Source organism: Tamandua tetradactyla, chromosome 8 (assembly GCF_023851605.1).
Source record: "Tamandua tetradactyla isolate mTamTet1 chromosome 8, mTamTet1.pri, whole genome shotgun sequence".
In the NCBI taxonomy this organism is placed as follows: Eukaryota; Metazoa; Chordata; class Mammalia; order Pilosa; family Myrmecophagidae; genus Tamandua; species Tamandua tetradactyla.
Window position 1 is genome coordinate 124,732,911 of NC_135334.1, and position 25,518 is coordinate 124,758,428.

The following is a 25,518-nucleotide window of genomic DNA, read 5'->3' on the forward strand; positions in this document are numbered from 1 at the left end:
TGCACGTCTGCATGTATGTGTGTGTGTGTATGTGCTTGTGTGGTTGTATGCATGCGTGTTTGTGTGCATGCATCATGTGCGTGTGTGTGTGAATGTGTGTGCATGCTGTGCTGGTGCCCTGGGAACACGCATCCTCTTCCATCTGGCTGACCAAGCGCTGGCGTCCCCCAGCTCAGGCCGCAGAAGGGCAGGCGTCCTTTGGTGGATATGGCCTCGTGTCCAGGCTCACAGACACCAGAACGGCTTCCTCTGAGGGCACAGGACTCCAGCTCGGCCCTCTCCGGCCAGGCTGCCCCTTGCCTCTCCCTGTATCTAGCAGCAGCCCCCTTAGTGGGTGGCAGGTGCTCACACAGCTGGGGGAGCCTGCCCTGGGGTGTGTCGGTCGTGTCAGCTCTAGGGCGCCCTTTCTTTTTGTAAAGGAGAACTGAAATCTGACCTGGGCAGTCAGCTCTAGCAACCACAGAACTTTCATTTCCTTTTTATTGTTGGGAGAAAGTACTGAGCACCACTATCACCAGGAGAAACCGGGCAGGTTGGGGCTGGGGGGCTGGCTTCACACCTGTGGTTTCCAGCCCAGTGAATGGTTGGCATCATCCGGGGCTCTGCACACTGCAGGCCTAGTTCAGGTGGGCGTGCACCGCAGGGCCTGTGCTTTTTAAGTGCTCCCCAAGCGATTCTGATGCCTTCTGGGCATGGAAGCATGTTAGAGCCACCTTCCCCTTTCTGCCCAGCGGTCTCAGTTCCTGTCAGCCACCATGTCTGTGCCTCACTTCCTGGATCACGTCTCCCTTTACTGCCTCCTCCCACGACACGTGACCACGCCTCGTCCTGTCACGTCCACGGCACTGTGTGCGTTTCCACATTTGCCCCCTTGGCTAGGCGATCTCCTTAAGGGCAGGCACCGTGCCTCTGTGTTCCCCGCCCCCAGGGTTGCCATAGAAAGCTGAACGCGTTGTTCACTGCACAAAGCCCATTCCACGCGCTCCAAGCTGAGAGCTCTGATTTGGCCTCTGAACACCTGAGGGAGAGGCACCTTTCCTCGGTGAACAAAGGTGCTAGTGGCCTGCACCTGTAGCTGTGGTGGTGCTCACAGCTGTGGTTACTGAGCCCCTCGTGTAAGCAGGGGCGGGATTAGGGGTTTTCATAGCGGATGTTCAGAGTTTATTCAATTGAATGGTCTCAATCTTCTCATTCTTCAAGGCCCCCCAGCCCAAATATTACTTCTTCTGGGTGGAATCTGCTCCAGCCCGTGCCCACCTCCTCCTTGGAGGCCCGGGAGCATCTGTGTCCTGTCTCCAGACCAGCCCTTCTTGTGGTCTAACAGGAGCTGAGCTCCTGCTCGGGAGCCCCTCTAAGGCAGGCCTCCCTCGTCCGCGCTTCCCTTCTGGGCATCCAACAACCCAGTGAAGGTTTACAAGTGAGCAAAATCCCAACCCCACGTGGCCCATCAGAATCTGAAACTGGAAGCAGACTTTCAGAAATCAGTGTTAATTACATATGCACATACATATGTGCTTACACACATGTAAAAACACGCACACACACACATGTGCATGTGTATCTATGTGTGTATATTATTTTTTACATTTTTGTGTCTTCTTTTATTTATTTGTATGTGTGTGTGTGTGCGTGCGTGCGCGCGTGTGTGTGTGTGTGTTTAGCTCAACTCTGCAGGTGGCTCTGGACCTGGACGAGCTGGTGATCCCTCTGGCCGCTCGCTCTCCTTGCATTCCACTGGGCCCGTGCAGGGCTGAGCTGTGCTGCTTGTGCAGAAGGCTGTATTTTCGTTCCAGTGGTGCAGCCAGTTCGGGCTTGCCTCATGATTGTGATTTTAAGACGAGCCCCTGCTTGGGGCTAATGATTGTGGCTTTTTCTACAAGAAGGGGTGCAGGAGAGGGGTGTTCTAGTTCACTGGCTGCTGGAACGCAACACACCAGAGATGGATTGGCTTTCAATAAAAGGGGATTAATTTAGTTAAACACATATAGCTCTTCAGAGGAAAGGCAGCTAACTTTCAACTGAGGTTCTTTCTTATGTGGGAAGGCACAGAGCAATCTCTGCTGGCCTTCTCTCCAGGCCCCTGGGTCCAACATCTTTCCCCTGGGGTGATTTCTTTCTTCATCTCCAAAGGCTGAGCTGAGTGCTGAGATGAGGTATGCCAAGCTGCTTGGGCTGTGCTATGTTGAGTCTTTCATTTAAGCATCAGCCAATTAAGTCAAACATCATTCATTACAGCAGGCACGCCTCCTAGCCAACTGCAGATGTAATCAGAACAGATGAGGTTCATGTACCATTGGCTCATGTCCACAGCAACAGATCTAGACACCCTCACCTTGCCAGTTGACACCTGAATCTAACTACTGCAGTGGATGACCCCTGAATCGCGGGAGGCCTTCACACCTGAGAGCTGCCCAGCGCTGACGTGCACAAGTAGTGCAGGACACAGCAGGGGGTGTGAAACACACCCGGTTAGGGCCAACGTCAGGCATGCTGTTAGGAGAGAGCAGTGCCACAGCGGCATGCCTTTCCTGGTCACGTAAATCTGACTGAGGCATCAGGGTCTCTGGTGGTCAAAGGAAGCTCAGGCCTCTGTGGCTTTTCTTCTTTTTCTTTTGCACGGGCAGGCACTGGGGATTGAACCTGGGTCTCCAGCATGGCAGGCGAGAACTCTGCCTGATGAGCCACCGTTGCACCATCCACCTCTGTGGCTTTTTGTCAGTCCTAATATATGAAAATATGAAGACGTTCTAAAACAGTGTTGCACAATTTAAAAGTTAATATTTTTATAACAAAAAAATCACAATATAATTTTATAATGTTATTTACAAAATAATTGCAGATATTATAGCGCAATAATAATTCAGAGGGAACCATAAGTGACATGGTCCAGAAGCAAGGACCCCCCGGCCGTGGCGCAGTGACGCCAGGCCCAAGGCCTTTGAGGATGGCCCAGAAGCCTGAGCTTGGGGTTCTTTCATGTTGAGGCCTCGTCAGATGCCGCCATTTCCTCCCCCAAACCACGCTAGACGCACCAAGTGCCAAAAAGAACAGAGAACCTCTTCACCGAATTCACGGGAACCGAGCCCAGCGCAGCGGCCGCCACCCAGGGAGGCAAAGGCGGGAGGACCCTGAAAGGGCGCGCGGGAGGCCAGCGGCGGCCGCCCTGACTGTGCCGACGCGCCAGTGTGGGCTTCCCCTGGGGCTGTGCAGCAGGAAGAGCGCGTCTCAAATCTGAGCACACTTGGAAAGCACAGCATTGTTCTTAGAGATTCCTTTGACTTTTGGACCAAACGGGTTCTTGAGTAGCTGCCTGTCTTGGTTTGCTAAAGCTGACGAAATGCAGCCCTCTGGAAACGGGCTGGGTTTTTGTTGTTGTTAACACTTCTGCTCACACACCTGGGCTGGCTTTTAACAATAGAGATGTTTTAGTGTAAAAGTGACAGTCCTAAGGCCATGAAGAGGTCCCCCTTCGGGCATCAGCAGGACGACACTGTCCCTGGAGCCCAGGCCCCGTCGGGCAGCGGGCACTCGGAGCCCGGCAGCGCCTGCCCTCCTGCCGCCACGGGTCTGGCCTTGGGCTCCTCTGGCTGTGGCTCTTTCTCTGCACTCTGAGTCTCATCTTCCAGCTTCTCTGTGTGTTTTATCTCCTCGTAAGGGACTCCAGCAGGAGGAGCAAAGCTCTCCCTAGACGGGGTGGGCCGCACCTGATGGAAACAGCCGCATCGGAAGCCCAGGGCAGCAGGTCCCAGCGCACGGCTGGGCTGAAGGAGCACGGCCTTTTCGGGGGGCCCCCCAGCTCCAGCCCAGCACCGCCCATGCTGGGTGCCCCCTGGGGACGGTGTGGACTGTGGGTCTCAGAGGGGGCTGTGGGGCGGTTTCCCTGTAAATCTAGTCCTGCTTGTGCACGGTCTTTCTCCTGTCGATGTGAAGCCGTGTGCTCTCTCAGGGAGGGGGAGGCACGGGGCACCTCTGAAGATGAATGGATGGAGAAAAGCTCAATGCACGGTAGAATTTGTGGAATCCAACTCTTCCATGGCCCCAGATTGAGCCCTGTGCTGGGTCTCATACTGACCTCTGATCCTGAATGATGAAATCAAGGGGAGGACAAGTTAGTTTTATATTGTGACCCAGGAATAAGCAAACTTTTTTCTATAAAGGGCAGGAAATAATATTTTAGGCTTCTGAGCCAAACGGTCTATCTCAGCTCTCCAGACTCCCATTTTTTTTTTTTTACTGCAACAAATCTTTTATTACAAATAATTAAATCTCTCCATAATGCCTCATATCTCTAACACAGAGCAGAGTAGGCATTCAATACTAGAATCAAGAAGTGTTAAGTTTCAAGCTTCTGATCATATTACATGGTGACCAGGCAAAACTTATAAGTAATATTCTCACATTTGCCAACAGCGTGTCCATATTTGACTCGTCTCAGTGGAGACAAAGGTTTCTATTTCATATTGTAAATGTAGAAGTTGAAAGAGATAAAATCTAGAGAAAACACATTGATCTCGATTCAGCTCTTAGTTAAAAAACATACTTGTTTTAAGGAAAGTGAAGGCATGGGACTAAGAATCAAAACTATGACGTGGCAAGTTATACCTCTGGAAACTGTCGTATAATATATTAAAGTGGCTTTTTGTTTCCTGTGGGTTTTTCTTTTTTGGTACTGTAAACATACTACCTGAATTTAATTTAAAATCGTTTTTCTTTGCAAACAAAATTTAAAGCCTGTAAGGCAAACATCTCCCTAAAGGAAAAAGTCATTTGTTATAAAACTGTGATAATACCCAAGCAAGACCCCACTTAAGATTTGTCAGCATAAACTTGAGAGCTTTTGTCCACTGTTCCTCAGAGTTAAACTGGGTTTTGATTGAAAAGGAGCCCCCGCTGGCTCCTGTGTCTTCAATCTTGCCTTTCTCCACATCCATCCTGTAAGGAAGACAAAAACGTGTTTCACCTTTCTCAACTTCTTCTTTGAACTGCTGCACACAGTCCAGGAAAGCCACCATTGCATGATCAAACTTGTTGTCCCAGAAAAAAGGCAACCCCCCAGAACAGTATAACGGCAGCTCCTTAGATTTGTCTGTCAGAGACTCCAGACAGGAATGGTTTCCATAGGGAACAAGTCGATACCTCTGAAATTTCAGACCCATCTTATTGGCCAGGGCATCAAGCAGCAACACTGTCTGGCCCCAAGCGGCATTAATTTCATTCCACTCCACAGGAACACTGGGCAGGCGACCCAGTCTGAAGTTGTTGATTGTGCCAAATTGTCCACTGTGCCAGATGTGGAAGGTCGCATTAAAGACGTTGGTTTTTTTCAGCTTGTCCAACTGCATCTGGGCATAACACATCTGATTTTCTACACTCTTCAGCTCGTCATCCAGCTCCAGCTGTTGTCGTTTAAATTCACTGTATTCCCTTTGATACTGAGCTTCCTCCTGATCCAGCCCCTCAGCCTCAGCCTGGACAGTCTTGAGATTTTCGGCCACTATCTTGGGGTTCTTTTCTACATCTTCCAACTCCTGTATCAGCCTCTTTTCCTCCAGTGCCAGCTCCGTTAGCTCCATCTGAAGCTGTTCACTATCATCCTCACTCATTTGCTCTAAGATCTCCAGACAGCGTTTGTAGTTCTGACACTCATTTCAGTAACGTTGAGCTGGGTGTCCAGCTGGTCTAAAAGGGTATCTGTGCATTCCTCACACAGTGGGTGATCCACATCTGTCTGGCCTGACATGATGTCAAAAAGGTCCCCAGTGACCTTCAATCGTCGGCTGAGATTCTCCATGGTGCCGCCATCAGATGCCTCCCCAGTCAGAGTGAAGCTGTTGGCACTTTCTGTAGACACCATCCTGGCTGGGGGGATGAATCTGCGAGAGACACCATCCTGGCGAGTTTCAATAAATGGCTCCTCTCCTGAGTTAGCCTCTTCTTCCCGGGTCTCTCCTGGCTTCACCTGGGCTGTGGCAAGTAGTGGAGCTGTGAGCTCCTGGATGGTGACTCGGTCCAGAATCTTGAAGCTCGTGTCCAGTTTCAGGGGTTGGCTGCAGCGCTGGCACACAAAGCTCACCTGCACCATGCTGCTGGACGTCTTAGACCCCTCCATTCCTTCTAAGGTCCCAGTTCAGGCCCCGACGGTCTTCACCTCCGGGTTCGGAGGCCGCCACCAAGGTCCAATCTATCGCGGGGGACCTATCTGAGGTCTGCCCGGGAACGAGGTCTCCAGAGCTGCCATCGCCCTGTTTTCAGTCTCTTCCTGGTTCGCCAGCAGAAGATTTCCCCCAGACTCTCATTTTGTAGCAGGAAAGCAGCTGTACACAATATGTAAATGCTGAGGGTGCGTGTGACAGTAAAGCTTTCTTTATGAAACAGGCAGCAGAATTCCAGGAAGACGGCAGAATAGGATAGGTCGAGTTCACCCTGCTCCAAGGAACGGCTAGAGACGGGACGGGAGGGGGACCGAGAGGGCGGTTCCAGGGTATGAGTGACCCGGGGGGTCCTTCGGCATCACCCGGGCAGCCCTGGTTGCAGACCAGCCCTGGTTGCGGAGGAGCCGAGGGGCAGCAAGGCGAGCCTGGCGCGGAGCCCGCGGGAGCGCACGGACCGGAGCCTGGACTAGGAAGTAAGCCAGGCGGTGTGCCCTGGACACGCTACCCTCCTGGCGCAGCCCTGTGACCGAGAACTCACCCCACACTGCACTCACCTGAACCCTGTCACCCGCTCCCGTTCCCCGCATTCCAGGTGCCTCCGCCCCCCCTCAGCTGGTGCATAAAGGCTGCCGCACTAACCTCATACCCAGGCTAACCCCGCCCCAGCCAGTACAGCCGCATCGCTCCCCCCCATCCCCTCGGAGCCCCGCACATCAGTTTACAGCGCTGACAACCTGCACATGCGCACGCCCCCCAGCTCCGGAAAGCCCTGACCTGCGCAGCTGGGCCACATCTACCCCCAATGCAGGCCTAATGCGCCCGCTGCCCTAGCTCTGTGCGTGCGCACAAAGGGCCCCGCCCCAGACCCGTGCACGGCCACATCCCCCCAACTGCTGGGCGCCAGCTCACCGCACCAGCGTGACATCCCCGACCTCGCCGGTACCTGCGCTGTAACCTCACCGCCCCGCTGGGCCCCGCGCCAGCCATCCTGCTCCACGTCCATCCCCCAAACACAAGCCTTAGACCTCTGAAGGACATCAACTCCCAAAGAAAACCAACCAGGATATTTACATGCCAGGAAGCAGCAGATCACTAAACCTTTCACAAAGCAGACAGCCAGAGCCCTGCCTAGTGACCAGATCACACCAGAGGAGACACAGACCGTGAAACAACTAATCAAGTACAAGAAGCCATCCCACTTATTTTATTAAGTGGAGTTCATATAAGTGAGATGGCTAATGACATAAAGCAGAGCAAAAGACACTAGAAGAGCATACAGAGGAATTTGAAAGAGTAAATAGAAAAATAGCAGATATCACAGAGATTAAAGATGCTGTAGATAAAATAAAAAAACATACTAGAGACACAGAACAGCAGATTTGAAGAGGCAGAACAAAGAAAAAAGTGAAATAGAGAACAAGACAACTGATTTCAAACACTCTAAATAGCAAATAGCAAAAAAAGATGGAAAAATTTGAATTGGATCTCAGGGAAATGATGGGCAAAACAAAGCACATAAATATAAGAATCACTGGTGTCCAGGAAGGAGAAGAGAGGAGTAAAGGGCTAGGAAGATTAGTTGAGGATATAATGGGAGAAAATTTCCCAACCCTCATAAAGGGCATATATATACAAGTCAAAGAACCTCAACAAACTTCAAATAGAATAAATTCGAATAGGCCTTCCCCAAGACACAAACTAATCAATCTGTCAAATATTGCAGAGAGGCAGAAAATCCTGAAAGTGGCAAAAGAAAAACAATCTACTACATACAAGGGAAATCAAATAAGACTGAGTTCAGACTACTCAACTGGCACCCTGGAGGTGAGAAGGCAGTGGTATGATATATTCAAGATCCTGAAAGAGAAAGACTTCCAGCCAAGAATTCTGTACCAAACCAAATTGTCCTTCAAAATTGAGCGAGAGTTTAAAGTTTTCACAAACAAGTCCTGAAAGAATTTGTCAACAAGAGACTGGCCCTACAAGAAATACTAAAAGGATTCTTCCAGTTGAAAAAAAAAAAGATGGGAGAGGGAGGTCTGGAGGAGGGCACAGAATTGAAGAGTACCACTAAGGGTAATTTAAAGGGTAAAAAGAGAAAGAGGGAAAAGAATATATAGATCTGACAAATAAAATCCAAAAGATAAGATGAGGGACTCAGGAAATTCCTTTTCAGTAACAACTTTGAATGTTAATGGACTAAATTTACCAATTAAAAGATACAGATTAGCAGAGTGGATTAAAAAATATAATCTAGCTATATGCTGCTTACAAGAGACTCATCTTAGAAACAAGTATACAAATAGATTGAAAGTGAAAGGATGAAAAAAGATGTTCCATGCAAGTTGTAACCAAAAGAAAGCAGGAGTACCTATAGTAATATCAGACAAAATGGACTTTAAATGTGAAGACATCATAAGAGACAAAGAAGAACACTATACATTAATAAAAGGGATATTCACCAAGAAGAAATAACAGTCATAAATGTTTATGCTTCCAGAGGTGGGCCACGGTGGCTCAGCAGGCAGAACTGTGCCAGAGACCCGGGTTCGATTCCCAGTGCCTGCCCATGCAGTAATAATAATAATAATAATAATAATAATAATAATAATAAATAAATAAATAAATGTTTATGCTTCCAATCAAGGAGCTCTAAAGTACAGGAGATAGACATTGGCAAACCTGAAGGGAGTTATAGACATTTCAACAATAACAGTAAGAGACTTCAATACACCACTCTCCTCTATAGATAGAACAACCAGACAGAAGATCAACAAAGAAATAGAGAATTTAAACAACTTGATAAATGAATTAGACCTAGCAGACATATATACATCATTATACCCCAAAACATCAGGATATACATTCTTCTCTAGTGCTCATGGAACATTCTCGAGGATAGATTGTATGCTGGGGCACAAAACAGGTCTTTATAAATTTAAAAACATTGAAATTATTCAAAGCACTTTCTTTGATCACAATGGAATGAAGATGGATATCAATTTCCACCAATGTGAAAGAATGAGAACTTTCACAAATACATGGAGATTAAATACCACACTCTTAAACACCAGTGGGTCCAATAAGAAATTGATAGAGAAATCAGTGGCTATCTGGAGACAAATGAAAATGAGAATACAAATTATCAGAACTTATGCGGTGCAGCAAAGGCCATGCTGAGAGGGAAATTTATTGCCTTAAATGCCTATATTAAAAAACAAAAAAGAGCAAAAATCGAGGACTTAACCACTCACCCAGAGGAACTTGTGAAAGAACAGCAAACTAACCCCAAAACAAATAGAAGGAGAGAAATAACAAAGATTAAAGCAGAGTTAAATGAATGGGAGAACAAAGGAATAATAGAAAGAATCAATAAAACTGAAAGTTGGTTCTTTGAGAAAATCAATAAAATTGATGGACCATTAGCAAGACTGACAAAGAAAAAAGAGAGCATATGGCAAATAAGCAAAAATCAGAAATGAGAAGGGATACATTACCACAGACCCTGAAGAAATAAAAAATTTTATAAGAGGGTATTCTGAACCACTATATGCCAACAAACTAGACAACTTAGATGAATTGGAGAAATTCCTGGAAACACAGAAACAAGCTACACTGACTCGGGAAGAAACAAAAGATCTCAACAAACCAATCACAAGTAAAGCAATTCAATTAGTCATCAAAAATCTTCCTACAAAAAAAGCCCAGGGCCAGATGGCTTCATAAGGGAATTTTATCAAACATTCCAAAAAGAACTAACATCAATCCTGCCCAAACTTTTCCAAAAAATTGAGGAAAAAGGAACACTACCTAACTCATTTTCTGAATCTAATATCATTTTTTAAGCTAATATTTTAATACCAAAACTGCGTAAAGATGATATAAGAAAGGAAACCTACAGGGCAATCTCCCCAATGAATATAGATGCCAAAATTTTCAAAAAAATACTAGCAAATCTAATCCGACAACACATGAAAGGAATTAGACACCATGACCAAGTGGGGTTTATGCCAGGAATGCAAGGATGGTTCAACACCAGAAGATCAATTAATGTAATACAGCACATTAACAAATTGAAAGGAAAAAATCTCATGATCATCTCAGTTGATGCTGAAAAAGAAATCAACAAAATTAAACATCCTTTTCTGACAAAAATACTTCAAAAGATAGGGCTCAAATGTAACTTCCTCAATATGATAAAGGGCATATATAACAAACCGAAAGCCAGCATTGTAGTCAATTGAGAGACTGAAAGCTTTCCCCCTAAGATCAGGAATGAGGCAAGGTTGCCCACTGTCCCTAGTATTATTCAACATTGAACCAGAAGTTCTAGTTAGAGCAACCAGGAAGGAGAAAGAAATAGAAGTCATCCAAATTGGAAAGGAGGAAGTAAAACTTTCATTATCTGCAGATGACATGATACTATACTTGGAAAATCCTGAGAAATTGACAACAATGTCGCTTGAGCTAATAAAGTCAGCAAGGTGGCAGGATATAAAATTAATGTGCAAAAATCAGTAACGTTTCTATACACAAACAATGAGGAGTCAGGTAAGGAAAAAATTCCATTCAAAATAGCAACTGAAAGATCAAGTACCTAGGAATGAACTTAATTAGGGACATAAAGGACTTGTACACAGAAAAGTATGTAACATTGCTAAAAGAAATTAAAGAACGTCTACCAAGGTGGAAAGACCTTCCCTGCTCATAGATAGGAAGGTTAAACATAGTTAAGGTGTCAATTCTACCCAAATCGATCCACAGATTCAATGCAGTACCAATCAAGATTCCAACAACCTACCCTGAAGATTTGGAAAAGCTAGTTACCAAATTCATCTGGAAGGGAAAGAGACTTCGAATGCTAAAAGCATCCTAAAAAGGAAGAATGAAGTGGGAGGATTAACACTTCCTGACTTCAAAACTTATTATAAAGCCACAGTGGTCAAAACAGCATGGCACTTCCTAAACTTTACACCCAAAGCACAAGCAACAAAATTAAAAATAGATAAATGTGAACTTCTCAAAATCAATGCATATATGTTCTGCACCTCAAAAGACTTTGTCAAAAAGGTGAAGAGGCAGCCAACTGAATGGGAGAATGTATTTGGAAACCACACATCAGATGAAGTTGTGATATCCTGTATATATAAAGAAACCATACAACTCAACAACAAAAGAACAAATAACCCAATTATAAAATGGGCTAAAGATATGAATAGGCATTTTTCTGAAGAGCAAATACAGATGGCTCAAAAGCACATGAAGAGATGTTCATTTTCATTAGCTATAAGGGAAATGCAGATCAAGACTATAATAAGATACCACCTCACATCTATAAAAATAGATACTATTAAAGAAACAGGAAACTACTTGGAGAGGATGTGGAGAAACTGGGACACTTATGCACTGGTGGGAGTGTACATTGGAGCAGCCACTATGGAAGACTGTTTGGTGGTTCCTTAGGAAACTAAATATTGAGTTGCTCTATGAACCTATAACAGCTCTTCTCAGTATATACCCAGAAGAGTTGAAAGCAGTGACACAGACAGACATTTGCACATCGACCTTCATAGAGCATTATTCACAATTGCCAAAAGATGGAAACAATCCAAATGTTCATCAGCAGATGAGTGGATTAACAAAATGTGTTCTATACATTCGATGGAATATTATGCAGCATAAGACAAAATGATGTCCTGAAACACATGACAAGATGAATGAGCCTTGAGGGCAAAATGCTGAGTGAAATAAGCCAGACACAAAAGGACAGATACTGTGATTCCACATTTATGACCACAGTAAAGGTAAAATTGGAGGCTTATAATGCAGAATATAGGGGACTTAGAGATATGGAAGCTAGAGATGGGTGAACGGTTAGCTAATGAGGTTGAACTCCAAAGTAAGGGAATAGATAGGAGTGAAGGTGATTCTCTAGTGGGTCTAGAAGTAATATTACCATATTGAAGGTGAACAAGATTGAAAGGGTTTGTATAGACCTACATGTCCACTGACTCACACTACAAATATAAGTAAGTTCTTGCAAGAACTACTTCAAAGGTATGATTCGTGAACAAAGAGTGCTGAAGTCTAGGGTACAGGGGAAAACTGCTATTGCATGCTATGGGTGATGTTCAAAAGGAAACCATTAGCACTACCACAGCAACAGCAGAGGTAAATAATCGGGGAGGGGCAAGAGTTAACAGGAGGTTTAGATTTCCTGGTTGGTGAGGGCGTGTTTATTGGTTCTCTTTCTCTTGGGAACAATGAAATTATCTAAAATTGAAAGTGTTGATGAATCGTGGACTTTGGCCATTATACATGATGCTTAATAAACACAGGTGTCTGAAGGATGCACTGACTGAGAAGCAGATTGGTGAACGATGGTGTATACGTGCTTGAATATTGTGCAGCTACAAAAAAGAACAGAGTTTTGAGGCATGTTGGCAATGGCGTGACTGAACCTGTGGGATATTCGGTGAGGCAAAATGAGCCAGAAACAAAAGAACAATGATTGTATGGTTTCATTTAGAAAATGCTTATAAAAAAACTGGGGCCTAGATTGTAAGCTCTTAGAGCAGACACATTTAGTCTGGAGTGGTAATTATTAATTCTGGATTTTGGGAGGCTGTTTTATATATGTAATAATCTGGTATTGAGATAAAAATGAAGCCAATCAGGTCGGGATTACAGTAATTCAGAACACAGGGAAGATAGTGTCTGTATTTTAGAACTGCACCTACTCTTTGAGACCAAAGGAAGAAAGGTTTATTTTTTTCCAGAACCTAAATTTTCAGTAGTACATAATCTAACTCAACCATCTGTATAGCTCATTTAAACAACTGAAACACAGGGAGCCCAGAATAAGAATGAGGGCCTTTCAAAGAAGATAGGGTTTAATAAACAAATATGATAGCTGAATCATTAAATTGATATTTATTTTAGTCTCCAGTATCTCAGAGCAGTTAGAAGTAAAAACCTAAAATTGTGGAATTGTAACCCATACAAACTCTGAAATCTATTCTACAACTAATTGCTGTGTTGTGCTTTGAAATGTATTACTTTTTTGTATATGTTATTTTTCATGAAAAAGAAAAAAAACATTGATAGTGATGATAAAAAATATTTATTCCTTCCAGCCTCCTATGCTCTGGAGCAGCTAGAAGGAAAAATCTGAGAGGATGGAATGGTAGCCCATGACATACTCTGGGATCTGTTCAAACTACTTGTTGAAGAGTGCTTTGAAAACTATTGCTTTTTTCTTTCTTTGCTTTGTATATATGTTACATTATACAATGAAAAAAAGAGAGAATGAGGGCCTTTAATGCTGTATGGATTAATGTAATGCCTGGATACATCCTAGAATGTATTAAACAGATAAGCAAAAAGTATTGGCAAAGTCCCTTGAAGGATGGGAAAAAAAATATCGAACTCTTAAACTTTACCAAAGGGGAAACCCCTGATATTGAAACATCAGCAACACCTAAATCAATAGGCCAAGCCCTTAATCTTGAGGCTTAATCTTGTGAAGCTTATGTAGGTAGCAGAGAAACTTAGTTTATCTATAGGCATGCCTAAAAGTTACTTCTGGAGGACCTCTGTTGTTGCTCAGATGTGGCCTCAGTCTCTCTAAGCCCAACTCTGCAAGTGAAATCGTTGCCCTCCCCCTACGTGGGACCTGACATCCAGGGGTGAAAGTCTCCCCGGTGTGGGAGATGACTCCCAGGGATGAATCCAGACCTGGCACGGTGGGAGCAACAATTCCATCCTGACCAAAAGGGGGTAAAGAAGTGTAATTAATAAAGTATCAGTGGCAGAAAGAGTTCAAATAGAGTCGAGAGGCTACTCTGGAGGTTGTTCTTATGCAAGCTTCAGGTAGACCTTGCTACCTGTCATAACCTGCCAACCCCCCATCCAGCCAATCCTAAAGAACACCTAGGGCAATATATAAGATTCCACAAGGGTTCCAGGCATTAGAGTAACTTTCCAGAAACCTACAACCTCCAGATGGGTCCCTGAAACCTAGAGGGCCCAGCCTCTCCAGAACATCAGATAGTTCCATCTCCCTACCCCATATTAGTGACAGACCCTTCCAACATGAAAATGTTAGAATGGGCATAGCTCAAATACCCCTTAAGAGTGGGATAGAAAGATCAAAGGTGATGGTGGAGCTATACAGAGAAGGTCGGGTTTAACAAATGAGTATTACTGCTGAATCATTAAATTGATATTTCCTTTAGTCTCCAGTATCTTAGAACAGCTAGAAGTAAAAACCTAAAATTGTGGAATTGTAACCTATACCAAACTCTGAAATCTGTTTTACAACTAATTGTTGTGCTGTGCTTCGAAATTTATTGTTGTTTTATATATATGCTATTTATCACAAAGAAGAAAAAACAAAGTCGATTGTGATGATAAAAAAATATTTATTCCTTCTAGCCTTGTATGTTCTGGAGCAGCTAAAAGGAAAAATCTGAGAGGAGGGTATGGTAGCCCATGACAAACTCTGGGATCTGTCCTGTAACTACTGGTTGAAGAGTGCTTTGGAAACTACATGCTTTTTTCTTTTTTTGCTTTGTGTATATGTTATATTATACAATTAAAGAAAGTTAAAAAACAAACAAACAGGCAGCTATGGATTAGGCCCATATAATTTGCTGATCTCTACCGTGGAGCGCCATTAGTAGAAAACTGCGTCCTTAAGAAATGTCAAGCCTGGGCTGCAGCGGCGAAGCGGCCGCAGGGGCAGTGCCTGGACGCAGCAGAAACCGTTCGCGCTCTGAGCCCTGCAGAGAAGGGCCCTGGTGCTAAGGGTCGCAGCTTCCACAGAATTCGACAGCTCGCCATCACGGCCCTGGAGGCCAGTCCTGTCCGGTCCCGTCCCACCCACCGGTCCTCCCCTCCCGCTGCTCCGAGGGCGCCCACCCCGCTCCCTTGCCGGCCGGCTCTGCGCTCTGGCCGCTGTCCTCTGGGTCCACACTGTCCCCTCTTCCAAGTCGAACTGGGGGGCAAAGCTAAGTTTATGATTATGAAATAAAAACTAAATAAAAACTTAAAAAAATAAATAAAGTAAACTGGGGCGAATGCGAGATGACACAACGGCCGGGAAGGAGGGCGTGGGGACGCGGTGAGAGGCTCCCGAGGGCTTTGGCGCTGACCGGACCTGGGCCTGGAGTGTGCCCAGGGAGCAGCGGACAGAATTCAGGGAGGGTAAATTCTGTCTTGAACCATATCTGAAAGAAGTCATTTGGGAAAGAAAAGAGAGAGAAGAATGGGCAAAGAAATACTCACGTAGGTGAAACTGTCCCCAAAGTACTTTTATGCCGTTGGTAAAAACTAAAATGTACAATCTAAGAACTATTTGGACTATAAATGCTTTACTTTAAATGAATATCATTTGTGATCATTGTTGGCGTTTTTTTTTTTAATTTACATGGGCAGACACCAGGAATCAAACCCGGGTCCTCTGGCATGGCAGGCAAGCATTCTTGCCTGCTGAGCCACCATGGCCCACCCCATTATTGGCGTTTTTTGACTATTTAACCTTATAAAAACTCTAAATTGCTGAATTCCCTCATCTGTTGTAACTCTTTCCAAACTTCTAAGCTCTACTTAGCTTGTGTTTAATTGCTTCCTGGAGCTGAGAAGGGACACTTCATCAGTTCTCACTGGGTGCACAGCCTCAGTTTACTAAAGGATACAACGTTATACCAAGTAATCACCTCCATATTTTGCCTTTGTAGGTTAGCAAGATGCTCGGAAGGCTGCCACATCTGGGCCTAACTTGCAGGTATGAAATGGAGCAAGAAGCAAGTGCCAGCACCTGATTGCACCGAAGTTTCGGGAGCAGTCCTGCAGACCGGCCTCATGCTTCCTAAGTCTGCAGCAGAAAGAAAAGAAAAAGAAAGGATTCACTCCCCGGTTCGCCAAGGTTGTAAACGAGCCCCGTCCAGCCCCCCTCAGCCACCGGCCTTCAAACTATTTGGCTTTGCATTCCAACGGGGAGAAAATAATCATGTGCACAGCCCCCCAGTACTCCTCTGCTAATGTATATATTAGAAAACAAAAACTAGACATCTAAAAAATAAGTCCAATATAAAGGCAAATTATAGTCCCTCCCCATGGCCCAGTGACTTGTCCACTATTGTTACAACATTTTTTAAGCAATTGTTATAAAGTATATTGTAAGGGTTGGATATGAAAAATAATTTTAGGGTTTCAGGTCGATTACCGTGAGTAGAAACTAGAACTTCCTTTCCATCCCTAGTTCTGAAGTGCCTCCTCTGGCGGCAGGGAAAGGGGTGGAAGGAAGCCCAGGGAGCAGGAAGGGCTGGTGTGCAAACCACAGAGGCCACAGTAAGCCCTGCCTGCAGGGCTGAAATATCTGATGAGGATCTGACCTTGAAGAATAAAACAGACTAAGAAAAAATAATTTTTAATTCTGAAATATGATCGGAACACACTCTTGACTTGATAACAGGGATGTCCAGATTAAGTCACTTAAGCTTGACATCTATTATGACAAGATCCATTATTTAAAAATTATTTATTATTTGTATGGGAAAAACCCATAACTCCTCTCATGTTCAGGCTTCCCATTTGTAATATTGGGGCTATAAAGCCTATTCCACCAACTGCAGGATAATTGTGAAGCTTAAACGAACTGTAACGCATCAGCGGAAAGAGGCTCTCATTACAGCCGTGGCATTGCACAGAGCTACTGAGCCAAGACTCCAGCCCTTCAGGGCTGCAGGTGGAGCTTGCTCAGCGTGGAAACTTGAGCATCAGCACGGGGCCTGTCACATATGGGCCCTAAGAATAAATGTGTTAGCTTTATAAATGAAATAGATAAGTATTTCCTTCTTTCAATCCAGCGCGACATTAACAAGAGAGCCTGAAGCAGAGTCCACAGTAAAACCATCTGAAAAAGGGGCACGAGCAGTTTCACTCCTGAAGTTTCCGGTTGTCTCTGGGCCAACTTGCTTAAAGCCTGTGGCCGTGCAGAGGAGGCTGCCAGGAAGCCTAGTGCTCGTTCCTCCTCTCAGGTGCATTTGGAAGTGTGCCGCCGTTGAGGCAGCGCTTCCCAGGCCTTAGGCCTGTGTCACCAGCAGCGGCCTCGTGCGGGCGCATCTTGAACTGTGCGGCCGCGTGGCCCTGGGACGGCCGCTTGTTCCGGTACCATCTCCCGGGTGGGCGGGACGGGGCACAAGCTCCTTGGTGGCTTGCTAAGCAAGGCAAGGGTTGGTTTGGTGCTTCGCAGGGACTTGTTGCCAAGGTCAAGGTGGAAACGACAACCGTCTGTTATGAACACCACTGAGGCAAATAAGAAAGTGGAGCAGAAGCCTTGGCTGTGGCTGCATCCTAAGTCAAACGGAGCGGCCCTGTTTGTCCACAGTGGAGGCTGCAGTGAAGAGCGAAGGAGGGTGAGCTCTGGAGCCCGCCCGGCCGGAGGTGCGGTCCTGACTGTGGCATCTGAGTGTCTGTGGCCCGGCGTGGCCACTCCTTGAAGGAGGTGTGAGGGTGAATGGACGTGCCCTGCGGTGTGAGGGTGTGAGGGTGAATGGACGTGCCCTGCCGTGTGAGGGTGTGAGGGTGAATGGACGTGCCCTGAGCTGTGAGGGTGTGAGGGTGAATGGACCTGCCCTGCGGTGCTGCGGGGGCCGTTCTTGGACATGAGTAGAGGAAGGCTCCGGACAGTGTCCCCAGGGAGGCCCATCACAGAGACTGCCTACTGGGCTTTGCCGCCTGCGCCTGACGCTTCAGGCTGGGGAGATGCTCGGGCAGGACCGATAAAGCCATCCTGGAGGGATGATGTAGAGGGCAGGTTCTGGGCAGTCCTAAAGCAATGACCAAATGACTCATGGGCTTGGCGAGAGGCCCTGAGTGGCCATCCCTGGAGATGGGGCCACCACTGATGGCCCTTTGTTTTGTCCTTATCCACAGAGCCCTCCTAGCTTGTAAAATAAGGATTTAACTGCATGAAATGGACTGCAGTCACTTCTGAGGGTCACACGCTGGGAGGGTGGGTTTTAGAATTTAGACTGCAAGTTGGGTGAGACTGTTGGGTTTTCTGGGCCTCAGCTCATTCATTCCTGAGGATACTAATAGTACTTATGCTTTACTTTTTCTCTTTTCCCTGCCCTGTTACTTCTGCTTACACATGGCTTCTGCACGCTCATCCAGACAGCTTGTGGCCACTGGCTGCGTCTCGTTTGGGCAGAACCGCTGCTTTAGGGGCGCCCAGCAGCTGCTGGCTGGCCCGGCCGGGTGGCAGGGTCCCAGGTGGGACATGACCACATGACACTGGACGGGCCGGCTGCTCGTTCAGGGACTGCGGACAGGGCCATGTCTCCACGAGGCGCCGGCAGCGCAGCACCCGCTGGGGGCTCCATGTGTGGGCACAGGAGAACTCACCTTCTCTGGCAAGGTGAGGGCGCGTGAACCGGGCTCTGCAGTGGACCTGGTCGGCGATCCCCATGGTATCCTCTCCCCACGCCCCTAAGGCGAACAGGGAATGACAGAGAGAGAGGCGGACAGACAAACTGGGCCCTGGGCACAAAAGATTGGAAGAGTACAGGGATGCAACAACAGTGAAGAGTTCCGTCTGGGGGAGCACTGGAGCAGGGGTGCTGGTTCTGGAAAGGCGGTTCAGACAGACAGCACTGAGTCTGGTAATGGATGGAGCGAGGGCAGCACAACTTTGCAAATGTAATCAATACCACTGAATTACTGTAAACCTGAAGTGTTTAAAATAGAAAACTTCATGTTGTATATACATGTTACCACAATAAAAATTTTTTTTAAAGAAAGATCATTGGGAGTTTGGAGTAGGGAATGAAAGGCTTTTTCCACAAACAACAGGACACCGTTGGCTGTATTGATTAGTGTGTTCTGAGCGGGCCCTGGATGAATTCACTGTGTACAAAATGGACGGGGGCGGGGGAGGCTGCAGGTGGGACCCCAGGCAGCGTTGTGCAGCAAAGCAGGGGGGGATAATGGAGACTAACTACAGCAACTGTGGTGGAGCTGGGAAAAGGAGACGGGGCAGAGAAATAGGACCCCAGTCTCAAGATTTTGGACTAAGACTCTGGCTCACTGAAGCTGCCCAAGGGTAGGAAGGAGGGGCCTGCGCCCAGCCAGGGCTGCATGAGCTCCGGTTCTCACATCTTGGCTCCTCTAACCAGTGGTTTATCCCCACAAAAGATTAGACGCCGGATAAGAAAAAGAGATTCTCTCTAGGGACATTAAGTCACAATGCAAGTGGATTATGGGAAATTTCAAAACATTGAGAAATAGTCTGTAGTGTTGACTCATGCACCACACATGAACAAACTTCGGGAGCTTTTCACAGAGTGCTAACAACACAACTTTGAAAGGGGTGGGGGTGGTATTGTCTCAGGGACAGATAACATCGTATCAGTTTGTGACACTTTTCTTTCTCTAACCAGCGTGTGACTCTGGGCTAATCGTTTACCTTCTCTGAGATGCAGGTTACTCAACTATAAAAAAAAGGGAGGATAAAGCTTCTTTCTGGGACTGCGATCCTCACCTTATGATCTCATAGGAAAACTCTTTGTCAATTCCAGTAAATAAAAGACACTCGGAAAATATGTTTCAAACCTCTGCCCTTTCCTTTCTCCCTTCTTTACTTCTTTTCAAAGCCTGGTCTGTGCAGGTTGTCCTTCCACCGTAGAATTTGTGTGGCCACAGCTGTTGATGTGTTTCACGTAGCTTTTATGGTCAAGTTGGTCTTCTAGACTCCAGCATCATCCGCGCTACAGCGTCGGGGTGGCCTGGCTGTGCCCTGTAGCCTGTAACGGTGGAATAAGTAATGCACAGTACTTCACGATGATTTACTTAAGGAGTTAAAAATGACCCCGGACTTATAATAGTGGAGGGAAGGTTTGTGCCCCTTAGCAAGGGGGCTACAGGTGTGGAAGCCTTGAGATCGGCATGTCTGGAGATGGGGACACGACGCTGCTTGAAATACGAGGGAAAGTGAGGAGGGTGAGGAAAGAGGCAGAGGGGAAGTGCTATGGGGGACTGGGGAGAACCGCTGCTGTGGGTTCAGCGTCACACACCTGTCACCAGCCCCCTATTTCCCTCCCACGTTTACTGAACATCTACTGTGTGCCAACTACTTTACTTGCACCCGTTCACTCTACTCTCACAGGAACCCATGAGGTAGGTAAATCGTTATTATTATGTCTATTTGACAGGTGAGAAAACAGAGGCTTGGGTTACTTGTCCAAGGTCACAAAGACAGCGAGTCATCATCAGAGCAAGGGCTTGGGCCCCAGCCGTGCCGACCCCAGAGCCCCAGCTTATCGACTGCCCCGTATTGACTGTACTGGGATTTTCGGGAAAGCCCTCCCTTATCTTCTCTTTTATAGGTATGTTTTAGTCTGCTAGGCTGCCAAAATGTGATATACCAAAAATGGGCTGGCTTTTCACAGTGGGGATTAATTAGTTTAAGAGCTTACAGTTCTGAGACTGTGAAAATGTCCAAACCAAGGCATCATCAGGTGACGCTTTCCCCCAAAGACCAGCCGCCAGCAATCCCGGGCTCTCTGTCACATAGCACATGGTGGCGTTTGCTGGTCTCTCCATTCTCTTCTGGGTTTCACTGCTTTCAGCTTCTGACTTCCAGGCTCTCTCTCTAGCATCTGTGTGTCTGAATTTCATTCTTTTATAAAGGACTCCAGTAAAAGGTTTAGGACCCTTCTTGAATGAGGGTCTTAAGACCCTACATCTTAAGACCCTACTCACCAAAAGATGTTTCTTAGGATGGGTCGAAATCCACAGGAATGAATGAGCTCTAAGAACATGATTTTCTGGGGTACATATCGGCTTCAAACAGGAATATGATTTACATCACCTAGCCAGAACGGAGTAGAGGGGAAAGGGAAGCTGGGAACTACTGTTCTTCCAAGATCACTCAGCTCTTTGATTTCTCCTCTGGGAGCCACACTGCCTATCAGCTAGAAGGTGTGGGAAGAAAAGAGATTGGTCCAGGGTGTTCACTTGTACACAGTTTATTATTTCTAAAAGTCTTTTAGATAAGGCCTAAGAGACGTCTACATTACATTATGCTTCTTTCAGTGAATGAAAGCAGAAGGGCATCTGGGTAACGTTTGAGACATGCTTCTGGCTTACTTGGGTTAAAAGAGAAAAAGAAATACTAATGTGTATTAATCCAAAGATTTTCTGGGGTCCCTTTTCTGGCCAGCTGGGCCAGAAAATTTATTACACAATAAATTGGGCACTGCTGGAGAAGGATGCGTTGCTCTCGAGTAACTGAGAAGCCTAACGGTCTCCCTGGGAGAGGGGTTGGGTTCTCCTCTAGAGTCAGAGCGGACAGGGTCTAACCCTAAGGCCTGGCCTGGAAGCTTGGAAGAAGAGCCCAGAATCTCTGAGAGGATGGGATAGAGTGAGACTCCATCTCATCCAACACCAGCCTCCTTCTACTGCGGAAGACACTAAAGCCTGGCACACCGGATAACCGCCTACTGCCCCTCCAGACGCACTGTTCAGCTTTCTCCACCCTGTGCTGTGACCTAGATGGCCGCACCCATGGGTCCCCTCACTCTCCGGCCTCCAGTTGTTAGACCCGTGGGAGGCACCGCAGGTCAGAGAGCAGTCAGAGAGCAAGGAGGAGAAGGTGCTCCTGTCTGGACAGTTCCTGTCGGGGGCCCTTTCGGTGCAGGGTCTGCTTTTCCTTTGCTTCTTTAGGGTCTAGGGGTAGTTTGGACACCTGCCACTGTCAGTCCTGACACTGCAACCTCCATTCCATGAGTTCTGCCAGTTCTGCCTGCATCTTTCTAAGTCACCCCTTTAATGCACTCTCTTCAAATCCCCAGTTTGAATGTGCCCTCTGCTTCCTGCTAGGACCCTTCCTGGACACCCAGAGAGGTTTAATAACTTGCCCAAGGCTCGAAGAGGAGTTGAATAACTAAACGGACGCACTAATAGGAAGAGATGGCACTGGGATGGTTCTTACTGTTTATAAAGCACGTTTATAATCATAATCTCAGGAGGCAGGAAAGGTATTAAGCTTTTCATTTAGAGACTAGGCAATTGAATTTCAGAGAAGAGGAGGGATTAGTCACAGCCGTGAGCGTCAGAGCCTGGGCTCTGCCCTGCAGTCACATCCCACCTCCAGGTCGGAGCTGAGGCTAACTCCTCACCAGCACAACTCCACACTTTGAGCACCAGGAGAACACACTTGCCCCGAGTTCCATCTTCCAGGCCCAGGAAAGATGCTACACACACAGTTCAACAACCCCGTGGGACAAGTGGTGTCTTATCTTATAAACGAAGCTCAGTCACCTCCTCACAGTCATGCAGCGGACAAGCAGCTGAAATATGAACCCAGGCACCATCTACTGCCCACACTGCCTCTGCACGCAGAGGTGAGGGCTTCTGAAGCTGCCGTGGGCTGCAGGCTCAGCCACTGCATTTTCTCCCGTCAAGTCAGCCCCAGTCTGGCCCTCAGACTAAATCTGGGATCTCAGCCCAGCTTTCCTGTTGGGCAGCCAAGGAGGCTTTTGTCTGTAGAACATGATCGGAAACGGAGCGGAGTTGTTTAAGACCAAGAGTTTCCAAGGCCAGACCTGGAAGGGCTTTTGTCTGAGACGGCCTGGGAGAAGGGCAGCAGGGGTCGGAGCCCCTGTGGTTACTGCTGAGGAGGTGCTGATGCCAGAGGGTGCTCAGCCGCTTTGAGAAACCTTTCCATCAGCCAGGCTGGAGGGTTCACCTGCTCGACCAACTTACTGGTAAAAAATTTCCTGGGCCCATGAGCTTTCAGGACACAAACGCAGATTCAGGGGCTCTTGCTAGCTGAGCACTGACCTGGGCTCGCCTGCCCTCTGTGTGGCTCGTGGGGTCACTTCCACAATGTGTTGGCCCCTCTGAAGTGGGCGAGGTGAAGCCGGTGCCCCGCCACCTCTTCCCAATCCACCACTGGTGTGTCTGGGAGTCGGGAAGAGCGTGTCCTCGCAGGACAGAGAGGTTGGATCATTCCTGGATTTCATCAGTCCCATTTTCTTCCCTCTACGAGACAGCTGGCCCAAACCAGCTGGTGGCCTGTGGCCGTAGAGGGGCCTGATTAGACTCAGGATTCGGTCTGCATAGCACCTCGGCAGCTGCAGCCTCGGGAAGCGCAGTGAACACAGAGCTGGTCCAACCCCTCTTCCTTCATAAAAGTGAAAAGCGGAGCCTGGGGGGTTCTCACCCAAGGCACCCCCGACTTGGAATCATAACAGGCCTGCAGACCCCTCCCCCCATGCACTGTCTTCTCGTCACCATGGAAACCCATCCCTGGGCTGGGTGAGCGACTCCAGTGACAGGTACCATTTTGAGGATTAAACAAATGAGAATCATCCAAGGTAGAGGGGGGAAACGCACACAGAAAATAGAGATAAGCAAAAAGAAGACAGTGAGAAGAGGAATTTCTCTGAGAAAGTGATTCAATAACCTGCCGTTTGGCTTCTGCAGCGCAGGGCTACCGTGAGGTGCCCTGGAGCCTGGCTTGAACCCAACAATGAATGAACCTCATGTTCTTGTGGCAGCTTCAGGGGTTAGCGGTCACTCTGCTTTCCTTTTTGAGAGGGCAATTGGCCAGAGTGTTTGGACACCCAAACTCAAGTCCCGTGATGAAGCAGCCGCCAGGACAACAGATTGGGGGGGAGCGTCTCCTGGCCGGGCGGAGGTGGGCTGCCTCTGGGACAGCCCAGAAGACCAGGTGGTCTGAGAGACGGGGTCCGTTTGCAGGGACCTCTGCTCGGCCGGAAGACTGGCCAGCTTCTCGTGACCCCCTTTAGGCACTGACCTCCCATTGGTGCGTCCTAATAGCTGCTTCCAGATGCGTTTGGCACTGAAGCCCTGCGCGTCCCGTGGCCAGTGAAAACAACGCCAACTACTCCGTTCAAGGCTTCAGAGGCATCACGGCCCATGTCGGGCCAAGGTGGCTCCTGGAAGCCGCCTGCAGTTGTATAACGGCGGGAAACCGACTTGGAGATGGAAAGTCACGCGCAGGTGCCCGGCAGTGCCCGGCCGGCGAAGGGGTGCTGCCCCCGCTCCGTGCAATGGGACACCGCCGCAGACAGCTGCGCGGCCGGCGGGGCTGGGAGGCCCAGGGACGCAGACGGACCCCGTAACAGCAGGACGAGCTGAAGTCTGCGCAGCGCTCTTAAGTACCAGCAACTCCATACTCATCCTCTCGTTTAACCGCCACAGTAACCCACCAAGGAGGTGTCATCACGCCAACTTTCTCAGATTAGGAAACTGAGGCGGAGAAATGCTGTGACCTGCCCAAATTCACACGGCCAACAAGTAGCTGAATGAGGATTAGAACTTTCATCTGCTTGACATAAAGCCCTGTCCTGAGGGGGAGGGGAGGGGAGGGGGAGGGGAGAGAGGGGAGGGGAGGGAAGTGGGAGGAGGGGTGGGGGAGGGGAGGAGACAGGGAGGAGTGACGAGAAAGTGCGAAGAGCCAGGCTAGCACCGCCCACCGAGTCCAGGTCACATGGCCTCCCTGAGCCAATCATAGTGGCCAGGAATGGGCCGGTCTGATTAGTCACGTGACAACCCGGAGCAGGAAGTGGCCTGAACTGAGCAGTGTGAGGCCCCCGGGACTGGAAGGCGGGGCGTGCGCATGCGTGCTGGGGGTTAGAGGGGTGTCTCCTGGCGGAAGTCTGGGTGAGGGCACCAGGAAGAAGGGGAATGGACGCCAGGCCCCCCCCCCCCGAAGGGCCGTCCTTTCCAGCTGCCCAGCTACCATGTACCTTTCATTTCCGGTTACTCCTCTTTTCTGGCGCAGAGGCTGGCCTCCATGCAGGGGGAAGGCCCCGCGAGGGAGGGAGGGCGTCTGGGCTGGAGATGGGGGTTTTCGGCCTGGCCGTGCCCCACGTGCCTAAGGCAAGCTCCCGGGCCTGCAGGGGGCCGCCTCCTCGCTGGAAAGGAGCCGGGCTCTCCCGGGCCTTTGCAAAAATCTGTGCACGAGCTGTGTGTTCCAGCCTGTGTCTGGAACCCACGCGGCGCTCACGTGAATCTGACGAGGACTGAGGGTGCGCAGCGCAGTCTCCCCATTGATGGTGGTCAGGGAGGGGAGCCAGCACTCTGCAAAGGGCAGGCGTGCCGGAGCGGAGCTTATGACAGTTGAGGACAAAGGATGTTCACAGGGGGTGATGCGTTTCAGCAGGGTCCCCTGGCACTGGGGTTGGGACGCTGTGGCCAGCATGATCAGCGGAGGGGAGCCTCAATGGCTTGTTCCCCTCCATTTGTCCATTCCTCCCCAAGGCTGTCTGATGACCTTCTGTCTGTCCCGGCCCTGGCACCGGCAGCAGGCACCGACTGCCCTCAACATGGA

At 48.1% G+C, this 25,518-nt stretch overlaps 1 long non-coding RNA gene and 1 pseudogene across 2 annotated transcripts; both read right to left on the reverse strand.

Moving 5' to 3' along the window:
• Positions 1-2,767: 2,767 nt before the first annotated feature.
• Positions 2,768-24,549, reverse strand: LOC143644968 (uncharacterized). Its single transcript, XR_013157002.1, has 4 exons — positions 23,980-24,549; positions 19,770-19,960; positions 15,872-16,029; positions 2,768-4,080 (listed from the first exon to the last, which is right to left on the reverse strand). It is a non-coding gene; the product is annotated as an uncharacterized LOC143644968 (long non-coding RNA).
• LOC143643792 (beclin-1 pseudogene) lies at positions 4,764-6,174 on the reverse strand (annotated as a pseudogene). The gene is made up of 2 exons (XR_013156403.1): positions 6,149-6,174; positions 4,764-6,111 (listed from the first exon to the last, which is right to left on the reverse strand). The product of XR_013156403.1 is annotated as a beclin-1 pseudogene (transcript).
• Positions 24,550-25,518: the final 969 nt, after the last annotated feature.